Source organism: Schistocerca cancellata, unplaced genomic scaffold (assembly GCF_023864275.1).
Source record: "Schistocerca cancellata isolate TAMUIC-IGC-003103 unplaced genomic scaffold, iqSchCanc2.1 HiC_scaffold_1042, whole genome shotgun sequence".
NCBI classification, from domain to species: domain Eukaryota; kingdom Metazoa; phylum Arthropoda; class Insecta; order Orthoptera; family Acrididae; genus Schistocerca; species Schistocerca cancellata.
In genome coordinates, this window is record NW_026047042.1 from 15025 (window position 1) to 30036 (window position 15012).

Sequence of the window (15012 nt, forward strand, 5' to 3'; positions counted from 1 at the left end):
CTATACTTAATTTAGAACCAGTACGAGTCTTCCCTTAAGATTCTCAAACCTATGTCGGAAAGATCTGCCTTGCGCCGAGTTCACAAAAATCCCACTGCACATTCCCATTCTTTACGTGCAGTCGGCTGCTACTGGTGTTGCTAGTTATGACTGCTGATGACAGATGCCGTAGCAATCAATTCATGGAGTGAGTTGTATGTTTTGCGACACTCTGTCTCTGACAAGCAAGCGGAGGTGACATAGGCGCGAACACGGGAAGTTTGCAGCCCCTTGCTGCCTGCAGAGACCGAGCAGCCACACTAGTTGGGCGGCCTAAGCCGTAGGCGAAATGTGCTCACTCGCTTGGGTGCGACGTCAAGCTCTAAATAAGGCTGTCACTAGCGTGAGCGTTGCGTGAGCGTCGTGTAAAGTCGGAAAAGTCGTCTGCATGGGTGAGTGCAATGTTTGGGGAGCGTTTCGTAGTTTGCGCAGTGCAATGGAGACGCGGAAGCTTGTTGTGGCCCAGTCTTTTGCAGTTGGACGACAAGAGTGGTACACAGTAGTAAAGTGCGCGGCAGTGAGTTGGCATCAACAGTCGAGTGCACAATGGGGCTTCAGATGTGCTTGTTACCTCAGGCGCTGTGTGATTGTCGACAAGGAGTGAAAACGGAGCAATTTGTGACTGTCCTTTCAATTTAAGACTTTAAATACAGACGGAATTTGTAGTCGTAATACCAGAGCATCGAAACTACTTGGAACTCTTGTGCATATGAACGTGATCGCGCCTTTGTACACTGGTCCCTTCGCCCCTATAAACCAACCAACCATCATGTCCGCGCACATCAGAGTAGCAAAGGATGGAAAACAGCGCAGCTTTGTTGCGCTTGGGGGCGTAGCTCAGTTGGTAGAGCGTTCGCTTTGCATGTGAAAGGTCCCGGGTTCAAGCCCCGGCGCCTCCATGTTTTGTGGACAGTGCATGGTAAGTGTTGGTCGCGGCGAGCCTAAAGACACGCAAGATGTTGCAAAGCCAGCGTCACAGACTCATATGATGTATACTGACGTAAGGAGAGCAAGACGTGAATGTGAGGACCGGCTGTTGTCGAGGTGTCATCGAGTGCAAATCTGTCTTAGGTATAACGGCCTAACCTCAATGAAGTCTAGAGTGTGGACAACACGTTCGTCTTACTCAGAGCGGTGGCCGAACGCTATTTTCGACGTTGTGCGTGCCACTTTAATTTTGGCCAACTACGATTCGATACAGAATGCAGGAAACCTGAAAGACACCCTCACGGACACATTGAGAGTAGTGTTTGTCTGCGGAATAATGGGAGTGCAAGGGTCTGTGATATTGATATGGTTGTATGTAGCACTATCCGTCATCAGGGGGCGTAGCTCAGATGGTAGAGCGCTCGCTTAGCATGCGAGAGGTACTGGGATCGATACCCAGCGTCTCCAGAATTTTTAACACACCAACATGCGCACACTGCCATGCAAGTGAAATAATTCACAGCCAGCAAATGTGTCTAGGCAGATACGAGCGAACGATTAGCAGCAACAATTGGCAAGCGTGCTGTTACGCGCAGGAACCACCCTCCTCCCAGCCCTATACTTAATTTAGAACCAGTACGAGTCTTCCCTTAAGATTCTCAAACCTATGTCGGAAAGATCTGCCTTGCGCCGAGTTCACAAAAATCCCACTGCACATTCCCATTCTTTACGTGCAGTCGGCTGCTACTGGTGTTGCTAGTTATGACTGCTGATGACAGATGCCGTAGCAATCAATTCATGGAGTGAGTTGTATGTTTTGCGACGCTCTGTCTCTGACAAGCAAGCGGAGGTGACATAGGCGCGAACACGGGAAGTTTGCAGCCCCTTGCTGCCTGCAGAGACCGAGCAGCCACACTAGTTGGGCGGCCTAAGCCGTAGGCGAAATGTGCTCACTCGCTTGGGTGCGACGTCAAGCTCTAAATAAGGCTGTCACTAGCGTGAGCGTTGCGTGAGCGTCGTGTAAAGTCGGAAAAGTCGTCTGCATGGGTGAGTGCAATGTTTGGGGAGCGTTTCGTAGTTTGCGCAGTGCAATGGAGACGCGGAAGCTTGTTGTGGCCCAGTCTTTTGCAGTTGGACGACAAGAGTGGTACACAGTAGTAAAGTGCGCGGCAGTGAGTTGGCATCAACAGTCGAGTGCACAATGGGGCTTCAGATGTGCTTGTTACCTCAGGCGCTGTGTGATTGTCGACAAGGAGTGAAAACGGAGCAATTTGTGACTGTCCTTTCAATTTAAGACTTTTAATACAGACGGAATTTGTAGTCGTAATACCAGAGCATCGAAACTACTTGGAACTCTTGTGCATATGAACGTGATCGCGCCTTTGTACACTGGTCCCTTCGCCCCTATAAACCAACCAACCATCATGTCCGCGCACATCAGAGTAGCAAAGGATGGAAAACAGCGCAGCTTTGTTGCGCTTGGGGGCGTAGCTCAGTTGGTAGAGCGTTCGCTTTGCATGTGAAAGGTCCCGGGTTCAAGCCCCGGCGCCTCCATGTTTTGTGGACAGTGCATGGTAAGTGTTGGTCGCGGCGAGCCTAAAGACACGCAAGATGTTGCAAAGCCAGCGTCACAGACTCATATGATGTATACTGACGTAAGGAGAGCAAGACGTGAATGTGAGGACCGGCTGTTGTCGAGGTGTCATCGAGTGCAAATCTGTCTTAGGTATAACGGCCTAACCTCAATGAAGTCTAGAGTGTGGACAACACGTTCGTCTTACTCAGAGCGGTGGCCGAACGCTATTTTCGACGTTGTGCGTGCCACTTTAATTTTGGCCAACTACGATTCGATACAGAATGCAGGAAACCTGAAAGACACCCTCACGGACACATTGAGAGTAGTGTTTGTCTGCGGAATAATGGGAGTGCAAGGGTCTGTGATATTGATATGGTTGTATGTAGCACTATCCGTCATCAGGGGGCGTAGCTCAGATGGTAGAGCGCTCGCTTAGCATGCGAGAGGTACTGGGATCGATACCCAGCGTCTCCAGAATTTTTAACACACCAACATGCGCACACTGCCATGCAAGTGAAATAATTCACAGCCAGCAAATGTGTCTAGGCAGATACGAGCGAACGATTAGCAGCAACAATTGGCAAGCGTGCTGTTACGCGCAGGAACCACCCTCCTCCCAGCCCTATACTTAATTTAGAACCAGTACGAGTCTTCCCTTAAGATTCTCAAACCTATGTCGGAAAGATCTGCCTTGCGCCGAGTTCACAAAAATCCCACTGCACATTCCCATTCTTTACGTGCAGTCGGCTGCTACTGGTGTTGCTAGTTATGACTGCTGATGACAGATGCCGTAGCAATCAATTCATGGAGTGAGTTGTATGTTTTGCGACACTCTGTCTCTGACAAGCAAGCGGAGGTGACATAGGCGCGAACACGGGAAGTTTGCAGCCCCTTGCTGCCTGCAGAGACCGAGCAGCCACACTAGTTGGGCGGCCTAAGCCGTAGGCGAAATGTGCTCACTCGCTTGGGTGCGACGTCAAGCTCTAAATAAGGCTGTCACTAGCGTGAGCGTTGCGTGAGCGTCGTGTAAAGTCGGAAAAGTCGTCTGCATGGGTGAGTGCAATGTTTGGGGAGCGTTTCGTAGTTTGCGCAGTGCAATGGAGACGCGGAAGCTTGTTGTGGCCCAGTCTTTTGCAGTTGGACGACAAGAGTGGTACACAGTAGTAAAGTGCGCGGCAGTGAGTTGGCATCAACAGTCGAGTGCACAATGGGGCTTCAGATGTGCTTGTTACCTCAGGCGCTGTGTGATTGTCGACAAGGAGTGAAAACGGAGCAATTTGTGACTGTCCTTTCAATTTAAGACTTTAAATACAGACGGAATTTGTAGTCGTAATACCAGAGCATCGAAACTACTTGGAACTCTTGTGCATATGAACGTGATCGCGCCTTTGTACACTGGTCCCTTCGCCCCTATAAACCAACCAACCATCATGTCCGCGCACATCAGAGTAGCAAAGGATGGAAAACAGCGCAGCTTTGTTGCGCTTGGGGGCGTAGCTCAGTTGGTAGAGCGTTCGCTTTGCATGTGAAAGGTCCCGGGTTCAAGCCCCGGCGCCTCCATGTTTTGTGGACAGTGCATGGTAAGTGTTGGTCGCGGCGAGCCTAAAGACACGCAAGATGTTGCAAAGCCAGCGTCACAGACTCATATGATGTATACTGACGTAAGGAGAGCAAGACGTGAATGTGAGGACCGGCTGTTGTCGAGGTGTCATCGAGTGCAAATCTGTCTTAGGTATAACGGCCTAACCTCAATGAAGTCTAGAGTGTGGACAACACGTTCGTCTTACTCAGAGCGGTGGCCGAACGCTATTTTCGACGTTGTGCGTGCCACTTTAATTTTGGCCAACTACGATTCGATACAGAATGCAGGAAACCTGAAAGACACCCTCACGGACACATTGAGAGTAGTGTTTGTCTGCGGAATAATGGGAGTGCAAGGGTCTGTGATATTGATATGGTTGTATGTAGCACTATCCGTCATCAGGGGGCGTAGCTCAGATGGTAGAGCGCTCGCTTAGCATGCGAGAGGTACTGGGATCGATACCCAGCGTCTCCAGAATTTTTAACACACCAACATGCGCACACTGCCATGCAAGTGAAATAATTCACAGCCAGCAAATGTGTCTAGGCAGATACGAGCGAACGATTAGCAGCAACAATTGGCAAGCGTGCTGTTACGCGCAGGAACCACCCTCCTCCCAGCCCTATACTTAATTTAGAACCAGTACGAGTCTTCCCTTAAGATTCTCAAACCTATGTCGGAAAGATCTGCCTTGCGCCGAGTTCACAAAAATCCCACTGCACATTCCCATTCTTTACGTGCAGTCGGCTGCTACTGGTGTTGCTAGTTATGACTGCTGATGACAGATGCCGTAGCAATCAATTCATGGAGTGAGTTGTATGTTTTGCGACACTCTGTCTCTGACAAGCAAGCGGAGGTGACATAGGCGCGAACACGGGAAGTTTGCAGCCCCTTGCTGCCTGCAGAGACCGAGCAGCCACACTAGTTGGGCGGCCTAAGCCGTAGGCGAAATGTGCTCACTCGCTTGGGTGCGACGTCAAGCTCTAAATAAGGCTGTCACTAGCGTGAGCGTTGCGTGAGCGTCGTGTAAAGTCGGAAAAGTCGTCTGCATGGGTGAGTGCAATGTTTGGGGAGCGTTTCGTAGTTTGCGCAGTGCAATGGAGACGCGGAAGCTTGTTGTGGCCCAGTCTTTTGCAGTTGGACGACAAGAGTGGTACACAGTAGTAAAGTGCGCGGCAGTGAGTTGGCATCAACAGTCGAGTGCACAATGGGGCTTCAGATGTGCTTGTTACCTCAGGCGCTGTGTGATTGTCGACAAGGAGTGAAAACGGAGCAATTTGTGACTGTCCTTTCAATTTAAGACTTTAAATACAGACGGAATTTGTAGTCGTAATACCAGAGCATCGAAACTACTTGGAACTCTTGTGCATATGAACGTGATCGCGCCTTTGTACACTGGTCCCTTCGCCCCTATAAACCAACCAACCATCATGTCCGCGCACATCAGAGTAGCAAAGGATGGAAAACAGCGCAGCTTTGTTGCGCTTGGGGGCGTAGCTCAGTTGGTAGAGCGTTCGCTTTGCATGTGAAAGGTCCCGGGTTCAAGCCCCGGCGCCTCCATGTTTTGTGGACAGTGCATGGTAAGTGTTGGTCGCGGCGAGCCTAAAGACACGCAAGATGTTGCAAAGCCAGCGTCACAGACTCATATGATGTATACTGACGTAAGGAGAGCAAGACGTGAATGTGAGGACCGGCTGTTGTCGAGGTGTCATCGAGTGCAAATCTGTCTTAGGTATAACGGCCTAACCTCAATGAAGTCTAGAGTGTGGACAACACGTTCGTCTTACTCAGAGCGGTGGCCGAACGCTATTTTCGACGTTGTGCGTGCCACTTTAATTTTGGCCAACTACGATTCGATACAGAATGCAGGAAACCTGAAAGACACCCTCACGGACACATTGAGAGTAGTGTTTGTCTGCGGAATAATGGGAGTGCAAGGGTCTGTGATATTGATATGGTTGTATGTAGCACTATCCGTCATCAGGGGGCGTAGCTCAGATGGTAGAGCGCTCGCTTAGCATGCGAGAGGTACTGGGATCGATACCCAGCGTCTCCAGAATTTTTAACACACCAACATGCGCACACTGCCATGCAAGTGAAATAATTCACAGCCAGCAAATGTGTCTAGGCAGATACGAGCGAACGATTAGCAGCAACAATTGGCAAGCGTGCTGTTACGCGCAGGAACCACCCTCCTCCCAGCCCTATACTTAATTTAGAACCAGTACGAGTCTTCCCTTAAGATTCTCAAACCTATGTCGGAAAGATCTGCCTTGCGCCGAGTTCACAAAAATCCCACTGCACATTCCCATTCTTTACGTGCAGTCGGCTGCTACTGGTGTTGCTAGTTATGACTGCTGATGACAGATGCCGTAGCAATCAATTCATGGAGTGAGTTGTATGTTTTGCGACACTCTGTCTCTGACAAGCAAGCGGAGGTGACATAGGCGCGAACACGGGAAGTTTGCAGCCCCTTGCTGCCTGCAGAGACCGAGCAGCCACACTAGTTGGGCGGCCTAAGCCGTAGGCGAAATGTGCTCACTCGCTTGGGTGCGACGTCAAGCTCTAAATAAGGCTGTCACTAGCGTGAGCGTTGCGTGAGCGTCGTGTAAAGTCGGAAAAGTCGTCTGCATGGGTGAGTGCAATGTTTGGGGAGCGTTTCGTAGTTTGCGCAGTGCAATGGAGACGCGGAAGCTTGTTGTGGCCCAGTCTTTTGCAGTTGGACGACAAGAGTGGTACACAGTAGTAAAGTGCGCGGCAGTGAGTTGGCATCAACAGTCGAGTGCACAATGGGGCTTCAGATGTGCTTGTTACCTCAGGCGCTGTGTGATTGTCGACAAGGAGTGAAAACGGAGCAATTTGTGACTGTCCTTTCAATTTAAGACTTTAAATACAGACGGAATTTGTAGTCGTAATACCAGAGCATCGAAACTACTTGGAACTCTTGTGCATATGAACGTGATCGCGCCTTTGTACACTGGTCCCTTCGCCCCTATAAACCAACCAACCATCATGTCCGCGCACATCAGAGTAGCAAAGGATGGAAAACAGCGCAGCTTTGTTGCGCTTGGGGGCGTAGCTCAGTTGGTAGAGCGTTCGCTTTGCATGTGAAAGGTCCCGGGTTCAAGCCCCGGCGCCTCCATGTTTTGTGGACAGTGCATGGTAAGTGTTGGTCGCGGCGAGCCTAAAGACACGCAAGATGTTGCAAAGCCAGCGTCACAGACTCATATGATGTATACTGACGTAAGGAGAGCAAGACGTGAATGTGAGGACCGGCTGTTGTCGAGGTGTCATCGAGTGCAAATCTGTCTTAGGTATAACGGCCTAACCTCAATGAAGTCTAGAGTGTGGACAACACGTTCGTCTTACTCAGAGCGGTGGCCGAACGCTATTTTCGACGTTGTGCGTGCCACTTTAATTTTGGCCAACTACGATTCGATACAGAATGCAGGAAACCTGAAAGACACCCTCACGGACACATTGAGAGTAGTGTTTGTCTGCGGAATAATGGGAGTGCAAGGGTCTGTGATATTGATATGGTTGTATGTAGCACTATCCGTCATCAGGGGGCGTAGCTCAGATGGTAGAGCGCTCGCTTAGCATGCGAGAGGTACTGGGATCGATACCCAGCGTCTCCAGAATTTTTAACACACCAACATGCGCACACTGCCATGCAAGTGAAATAATTCACAGCCAGCAAATGTGTCTAGGCAGATACGAGCGAACGATTAGCAGCAACAATTGGCAAGCGTGCTGTTACGCGCAGGAACCACCCTCCTCCCAGCCCTATACTTAATTTAGAACCAGTACGAGTCTTCCCTTAAGATTCTCAAACCTATGTCGGAAAGATCTGCCTTGCGCCGAGTTCACAAAAATCCCACTGCACATTCCCATTCTTTACGTGCAGTCGGCTGCTACTGGTGTTGCTAGTTATGACTGCTGATGACAGATGCCGTAGCAATCAATTCATGGAGTGAGTTGTATGTTTTGCGACACTCTGTCTCTGACAAGCAAGCGGAGGTGACATAGGCGCGAACACGGGAAGTTTGCAGCCCCTTGCTGCCTGCAGAGACCGAGCAGCCACACTAGTTGGGCGGCCTAAGCCGTAGGCGAAATGTGCTCACTCGCTTGGGTGCGACGTCAAGCTCTAAATAAGGCTGTCACTAGCGTGAGCGTTGCGTGAGCGTCGTGTAAAGTCGGAAAAGTCGTCTGCATGGGTGAGTGCAATGTTTGGGGAGCGTTTCGTAGTTTGCGCAGTGCAATGGAGACGCGGAAGCTTGTTGTGGCCCAGTCTTTTGCAGTTGGACGACAAGAGTGGTACACAGTAGTAAAGTGCGCGGCAGTGAGTTGGCATCAACAGTCGAGTGCACAATGGGGCTTCAGATGTGCTTGTTACCTCAGGCGCTGTGTGATTGTCGACAAGGAGTGAAAACGGAGCAATTTGTGACTGTCCTTTCAATTTAAGACTTTAAATACAGACGGAATTTGTAGTCGTAATACCAGAGCATCGAAACTACTTGGAACTCTTGTGCATATGAACGTGATCGCGCCTTTGTACACTGGTCCCTTCGCCCCTATAAACCAACCAACCATCATGTCCGCGCACATCAGAGTAGCAAAGGATGGAAAACAGCGCAGCTTTGTTGCGCTTGGGGGCGTAGCTCAGTTGGTAGAGCGTTCGCTTTGCATGTGAAAGGTCCCGCGTTCAAGCCCCGGCGCCTCCATGTTTTGTGGACAGTGCATGGTAAGTGTTGGTCGCGGCGAGCATAAAGACACGCTAGATGTTGCAAAGCCAGCGTCACAGACTCATATGATGTATACTGACGTAAGGAGAGCAAGACGTGAATGTGAGGACCGGCTGTTGTCGAGGTGTCATCGAGTGCAAATCTGTCTTAGGTATAACGGCCTAACCTCAATGAAGTCTAGAGTGTGGACAACACGTTCGTCTTACTCAGAGCGGTGGCCGAACGCTATTTTCGACGTTGTGCGTGCCACTTTAATTTTGGCCAACTACGATTCGATACAGAATGCAGGAAACCTGAAAGACACCCTCACGGACACATTGAGAGTAGTGTTTGTCTGCGGAATAATGGGAGTGCAAGGGTCTGTGATATTGATATGGTTGTATGTAGCACTATCCGTCATCAGGGGGCGTAGCTCAGATGGTAGAGCGCTCGCTTAGCATGCGAGAGGTACTGGGATCGATACCCAGCGTCTCCAGAATTTTTAACACACCAACATGCGCACACTGCCATGCAAGTGAAATAATTCACAGCCAGCAAATGTGTCTAGGCAGATACGAGCGAACGATTAGCAGCAACAATTGGCAAGCGTGCTGTTACGCGCAGGAACCACCCTCCTCCCAGCCCTATACTTAATTTAGAACCAGTACGAGTCTTCCCTTAAGATTCTCAAACCTATGTCGGAAAGATCTGCCTTGCGCCGAGTTCACAAAAATCCCACTGCACATTCCCATTCTTTACGTGCAGTCGGCTGCTACTGGTGTTGCTAGTTATGACTGCTGATGACAGATGCCGTAGCAATCAATTCATGGAGTGAGTTGTATGTTTTGCGACACTCTGTCTCTGACAAGCAAGCGGAGGTGACATAGGCGCGAACACGGGAAGTTTGCAGCCCCTTGCTGCCTGCAGAGACCGAGCAGCCACACTAGTTGGGCGGCCTAAGCCGTAGGCGAAATGTGCTCACTCGCTTGGGTGCGACGTCAAGCTCTAAATAAGGCTGTCACTAGCGTGAGCGTTGCGTGAGCGTCGTGTAAAGTCGGAAAAGTCGTCTGCATGGGTGAGTGCAATGTTTGGGGAGCGTTTCGTAGTTTGCGCAGTGCAATGGAGACGCGGAAGCTTGTTGTGGCCCAGTCTTTTGCAGTTGGACGACAAGAGTGGTACACAGTAGTAAAGTGCGCGGCAGTGAGTTGGCATCAACAGTCGAGTGCACAATGGGGCTTCAGATGTGCTTGTTACCTCAGGCGCTGTGTGATTGTCGACAAGGAGTGAAAACGGAGCAATTTGTGACTGTCCTTTCAATTTAAGACTTTAAATACAGACGGAATTTGTAGTCGTAATACCAGAGCATCGAAACTACTTGGAACTCTTGTGCATATGAACGTGATCGCGCCTTTGTACACTGGTCCCTTCGCCCCTATAAACCAACCAACCATCATGTCCGCGCACATCAGAGTAGCAAAGGATGGAAAACAGCGCAGCTTTGTTGCGCTTGGGGGCGTAGCTCAGTTGGTAGAGCGTTCGCTTTGCATGTGAAAGGTCCCGGGTTCAAGCCCCGGCGCCTCCATGTTTTGTGGACAGTGCATGGTAAGTGTTGGTCGCGGCGAGCCTAAAGACACGCAAGATGTTGCAAAGCCAGCGTCACAGACTCATATGATGTATACTGACGTAAGGAGAGCAAGACGTGAATGTGAGGACCGGCTGTTGTCGAGGTGTCATCGAGTGCAAATCTGTCTTAGGTATAACGGCCTAACCTCAATGAAGTCTAGAGTGTGGACAACACGTTCGTCTTACTCAGAGCGGTGGCCGAACGCTATTTTCGACGTTGTGCGTGCCACTTTAATTTTGGCCAACTACGATTCGATACAGAATGCAGGAAACCTGAAAGACACCCTCACGGACACATTGAGAGTAGTGTTTGTCTGCGGAATAATGGGAGTGCAAGGGTCTGTGATATTGATATGGTTGTATGTAGCACTATCCGTCATCAGGGGGCGTAGCTCAGATGGTAGAGCGCTCGCTTAGCATGCGAGAGGTACTGGGATCGATACCCAGCGTCTCCAGAATTTTTAACACACCAACATGCGCACACTGCCATGCAAGTGAAATAATTCACAGCCAGCAAATGTGTCTAGGCAGATACGAGCGAACGATTAGCAGCAACAATTGGCAAGCGTGCTGTTACGCGCAGGAACCACCCTCCTCCCAGCCCTATACTTAATTTAGAACCAGTACGAGTCTTCCCTTAAGATTCTCAAACCTATGTCGGAAAGATCTGCCTTGCGCCGAGTTCACAAAAATCCCACTGCACATTCCCATTCTTTACGTGCAGTCGGCTGCTACTGGTGTTGCTAGTTATGACTGCTGATGACAGATGCCGTAGCAATCAATTCATGGAGTGAGTTGTATGTTTTGCGACACTCTGTCTCTGACAAGCAAGCGGAGGTGACATAGGCGCGAACACGGGAAGTTTGCAGCCCCTTGCTGCCTGCAGAGACCGAGCAGCCACACTAGTTGGGCGGCCTAAGCCGTAGGCGAAATGTGCTCACTCGCTTGGGTGCGACGTCAAGCTCTAAATAAGGCTGTCACTAGCGTGAGCGTTGCGTGAGCGTCGTGTAAAGTCGGAAAAGTCGTCTGCATGGGTGAGTGCAATGTTTGGGGAGCGTTTCGTAGTTTGCGCAGTGCAATGGAGACGCGGAAGCTTGTTGTGGCCCAGTCTTTTGCAGTTGGACGACAAGAGTGGTACACAGTAGTAAAGTGCGCGGCAGTGAGTTGGCATCAACAGTCGAGTGCACAATGGGGCTTCAGATGTGCTTGTTACCTCAGGCGCTGTGTGATTGTCGACAAGGAGTGAAAACGGAGCAATTTGTGACTGTCCTTTCAATTTAAGACTTTAAATACAGACGGAATTTGTAGTCGTAATACCAGAGCATCGAAACTACTTGGAACTCTTGTGCATATGAACGTGATCGCGCCTTTGTACACTGGTCCCTTCGCCCCTATAAACCAACCAACCATCATGTCCGCGCACATCAGAGTAGCAAAGGATGGAAAACAGCGCAGCTTTGTTGCGCTTGGGGGCGTAGCTCAGTTGGTAGAGCGTTCGCTTTGCATGTGAAAGGTCCCGCGTTCAAGCCCCGGCGCCTCCATGTTTTGTGGACAGTGCATGGTAAGTGTTGGTCGCGGCGAGCATAAAGACACGCTAGATGTTGCAAAGCCAGCGTCACAGACTCATATGATGTATACTGACGTAAGGAGAGCAAGACGTGAATGTGAGGACCGGCTGTTGTCGAGGTGTCATCGAGTGCAAATCTGTCTTAGGTATAACGGCCTAACCTCAATGAAGTCTAGAGTGTGGACAACACGTTCGTCTTACTCAGAGCGGTGGCCGAACGCTATTTTCGACGTTGTGCGTGCCACTTTAATTTTGGCCAACTACGATTCGATACAGAATGCAGGAAACCTGAAAGACACCCTCACGGACACATTGAGAGTAGTGTTTGTCTGCGGAATAATGGGAGTGCAAGGGTCTGTGATATTGATATGGTTGTATGTAGCACTATCCGTCATCAGGGGGCGTAGCTCAGATGGTAGAGCGCTCGCTTAGCATGCGAGAGGTACTGGGATCGATACCCAGCGTCTCCAGAATTTTTAACACACCAACATGCGCACACTGCCATGCAAGTGAAATAATTCACAGCCAGCAAATGTGTCTAGGCAGATACGAGCGAACGATTAGCAGCAACAATTGGCAAGCGTGCTGTTACGCGCAGGAACCACCCTCCTCCCAGCCCTATACTTAATTTAGAACCAGTACGAGTCTTCCCTTAAGATTCTCAAACCTATGTCGGAAAGATCTGCCTTGCGCCGAGTTCACAAAAATCCCACTGCACATTCCCATTCTTTACGTGCAGTCGGCTGCTACTGGTGTTGCTAGTTATGACTGCTGATGACAGATGCCGTAGCAATCAATTCATGGAGTGAGTTGTATGTTTTGCGACACTCTGTCTCTGACAAGCAAGCGGAGGTGACATAGGCGCGAACACGGGAAGTTTGCAGCCCCTTGCTGCCTGCAGAGACCGAGCAGCCACACTAGTTGGGCGGCCTAAGCCGTAGGCGAAATGTGCTCACTCGCTTGGGTGCGACGTCAAGCTCTAAATAAGGCTGTCACTAGCGTGAGCGTTGCGTGAGCGTCGTGTAAAGTCGGAAAAGTCGTCTGCATGGGTGAGTGCAATGTTTGGGGAGCGTTTCGTAGTTTGCGCAGTGCAATGGAGACGCGGAAGCTTGTTGTGGCCCAGTCTTTTGCAGTTGGACGACAAGAGTGGTACACAGTAGTAAAGTGCGCGGCAGTGAGTTGGCATCAACAGTCGAGTGCACAATGGGGCTTCAGATGTGCTTGTTACCTCAGGCGCTGTGTGATTGTCGACAAGGAGTGAAAACGGAGCAATTTGTGACTGTCCTTTCAATTTAAGACTTTAAATACAGACGGAATTTGTAGTCGTAATACCAGAGCATCGAAACTACTTGGAACTCTTGTGCATATGAACGTGATCGCGCCTTTGTACACTGGTCCCTTCGCCCCTATAAACCAACCAACCATCATGTCCGCGCACATCAGAGTAGCAAAGGATGGAAAACAGCGCAGCTTTGTTGCGCTTGGGGGCGTAGCTCAGTTGGTAGAGCGTTCGCTTTGCATGTGAAAGGTCCCGGGTTCAAGCCCCGGCGCCTCCATGTTTTGTGGACAGTGCATGGTAAGTGTTGGTCGCGGCGAGCCTAAAGACACGCAAGATGTTGCAAAGCCAGCGTCACAGACTCATATGATGTATACTGACGTAAGGAGAGCAAGACGTGAATGTGAGGACCGGCTGTTGTCGAGGTGTCATCGAGTGCAAATCTGTCTTAGGTATAACGGCCTAACCTCAATGAAGTCTAGAGTGTGGACAACACGTTCGTCTTACTCAGAGCGGTGGCCGAACGCTATTTTCGACGTTGTGCGTGCCACTTTAATTTTGGCCAACTACGATTCGATACAGAATGCAGGAAACCTGAAAGACACCCTCACGGACACATTGAGAGTAGTGTTTGTCTGCGGAATAATGGGAGTGCAAGGGTCTGTGATATTGATATGGTTGTATGTAGCACTATCCGTCATCAGGGGGCGTAGCTCAGATGGTAGAGCGCTCGCTTAGCATGCGAGAGGTACTGGGATCGATACCCAGCGTCTCCAGAATTTTTAACACACCAACATGCGCACACTGCCATGCAAGTGAAATAATTCACAGCCAGCAAATGTGTCTAGGCAGATACGAGCGAACGATTAGCAGCAACAATTGGCAAGCGTGCTGTTACGCGCAGGAACCACCCTCCTCCCAGCCCTATACTTAATTTAGAACCAGTACGAGTCTTCCCTTAAGATTCTCAAACCTATGTCGGAAAGATCTGCCTTGCGCCGAGTTCACAAAAATCCCACTGCACATTCCCATTCTTTACGTGCAGTCGGCTGCTACTGGTGTTGCTAGTTATGACTGCTGATGACAGATGCCGTAGCAATCAATTCATGGAGTGAGTTGTATGTTTTGCGACACTCTGTCTCTGACAAGCAAGCGGAGGTGACATAGGCGCGAACACGGGAAGTTTGCAGCCCCTTGCTGCCTGCAGAGACCGAGCAGCCACACTAGTTGGGCGGCCTAAGCCGTAGGCGAAATGTGCTCACTCGCTTGGGTGCGACGTCAAGCTCTAAATAAGGCTGTCACTAGCGTGAGCGTTGCGTGAGCGTCGTGTAAAGTCGGAAAAGTCGTCTGCATGGGTGAGTGCAATGTTTGGGGAGCGTTTCGTAGTTTGCGCAGTGCAATGGAGACGCGGAAGCTTGTTGTGGCCCAGTCTTTTGCAGTTGGACGACAAGAGTGGTACACAGTAGTAAAGTGCGCGGCAGTGAGTTGGCATCAACAGTCGAGTGCACAATGGGGCTTCAGATGTGCTTGTTACCTCAGGCGCTGTGTGATTGTCGACAAGGAGTGAAAACGGAGCAATTTGTGACTGTCCTTTCAATTTAAGACTTTAAATACAGACGGAATTTGTAGTCGTAATACCAGAGCATCGAAACTACTTGGAACTCTTGTGCATATGAACGTGATCGCGCCTTTGTACAC

The 15012-nt window shown here is 50.1% G+C and overlaps 18 non-coding genes across 18 annotated transcripts; all 18 read left to right on the forward strand.

Moving 5' to 3' along the window:
• Positions 1 to 865: 865 nt before the first annotated feature.
• On the forward strand, positions 866 to 938 carry Trnaa-ugc (transfer RNA alanine (anticodon UGC)). The gene has a single exon. It is a non-coding gene; the product is annotated as a tRNA-Ala (tRNA).
• A 423-nt stretch (positions 939 to 1361) lies between these two features.
• Positions 1362 to 1434, forward strand: Trnaa-agc (transfer RNA alanine (anticodon AGC)). The gene has a single exon. It is a non-coding gene; the product is annotated as a tRNA-Ala (tRNA).
• A 1013-nt stretch (positions 1435 to 2447) lies between these two features.
• On the forward strand, positions 2448 to 2520 carry Trnaa-ugc (transfer RNA alanine (anticodon UGC)). Its single transcript has one exon. It is a non-coding gene; the product is annotated as a tRNA-Ala (tRNA).
• Positions 2521 to 2943: 423 nt separating this feature from the next.
• Trnaa-agc (transfer RNA alanine (anticodon AGC)) lies at positions 2944 to 3016 on the forward strand. The gene has a single exon. It is a non-coding gene; the product is annotated as a tRNA-Ala (tRNA).
• Positions 3017 to 4029: 1013 nt separating this feature from the next.
• Trnaa-ugc (transfer RNA alanine (anticodon UGC)) lies at positions 4030 to 4102 on the forward strand. The gene has a single exon. It is a non-coding gene; the product is annotated as a tRNA-Ala (tRNA).
• Positions 4103 to 4525: 423 nt separating this feature from the next.
• Positions 4526 to 4598, forward strand: Trnaa-agc (transfer RNA alanine (anticodon AGC)). The gene has a single exon. It is a non-coding gene; the product is annotated as a tRNA-Ala (tRNA).
• Positions 4599 to 5611: 1013 nt separating this feature from the next.
• Trnaa-ugc (transfer RNA alanine (anticodon UGC)) lies at positions 5612 to 5684 on the forward strand. Its single transcript has one exon. It is a non-coding gene; the product is annotated as a tRNA-Ala (tRNA).
• Positions 5685 to 6107: 423 nt separating this feature from the next.
• On the forward strand, positions 6108 to 6180 carry Trnaa-agc (transfer RNA alanine (anticodon AGC)). Its single transcript has one exon. It is a non-coding gene; the product is annotated as a tRNA-Ala (tRNA).
• Positions 6181 to 7193: 1013 nt separating this feature from the next.
• Trnaa-ugc (transfer RNA alanine (anticodon UGC)) lies at positions 7194 to 7266 on the forward strand. The gene has a single exon. It is a non-coding gene; the product is annotated as a tRNA-Ala (tRNA).
• Positions 7267 to 7689: 423 nt separating this feature from the next.
• Trnaa-agc (transfer RNA alanine (anticodon AGC)) lies at positions 7690 to 7762 on the forward strand. The gene has a single exon. It is a non-coding gene; the product is annotated as a tRNA-Ala (tRNA).
• Positions 7763 to 8775: 1013 nt separating this feature from the next.
• Positions 8776 to 8848, forward strand: Trnaa-ugc (transfer RNA alanine (anticodon UGC)). Its single transcript has one exon. It is a non-coding gene; the product is annotated as a tRNA-Ala (tRNA).
• Positions 8849 to 9271: 423 nt separating this feature from the next.
• Positions 9272 to 9344, forward strand: Trnaa-agc (transfer RNA alanine (anticodon AGC)). The gene has a single exon. It is a non-coding gene; the product is annotated as a tRNA-Ala (tRNA).
• Positions 9345 to 10357: 1013 nt separating this feature from the next.
• Positions 10358 to 10430, forward strand: Trnaa-ugc (transfer RNA alanine (anticodon UGC)). The gene has a single exon. It is a non-coding gene; the product is annotated as a tRNA-Ala (tRNA).
• A 423-nt stretch (positions 10431 to 10853) lies between these two features.
• On the forward strand, positions 10854 to 10926 carry Trnaa-agc (transfer RNA alanine (anticodon AGC)). The gene has a single exon. It is a non-coding gene; the product is annotated as a tRNA-Ala (tRNA).
• A 1013-nt stretch (positions 10927 to 11939) lies between these two features.
• On the forward strand, positions 11940 to 12012 carry Trnaa-ugc (transfer RNA alanine (anticodon UGC)). The gene has a single exon. It is a non-coding gene; the product is annotated as a tRNA-Ala (tRNA).
• A 423-nt stretch (positions 12013 to 12435) lies between these two features.
• Positions 12436 to 12508, forward strand: Trnaa-agc (transfer RNA alanine (anticodon AGC)). The gene has a single exon. It is a non-coding gene; the product is annotated as a tRNA-Ala (tRNA).
• Positions 12509 to 13521: 1013 nt separating this feature from the next.
• Positions 13522 to 13594, forward strand: Trnaa-ugc (transfer RNA alanine (anticodon UGC)). Its single transcript has one exon. It is a non-coding gene; the product is annotated as a tRNA-Ala (tRNA).
• A 423-nt stretch (positions 13595 to 14017) lies between these two features.
• On the forward strand, positions 14018 to 14090 carry Trnaa-agc (transfer RNA alanine (anticodon AGC)). Its single transcript has one exon. It is a non-coding gene; the product is annotated as a tRNA-Ala (tRNA).
• Positions 14091 to 15012: the final 922 nt, after the last annotated feature.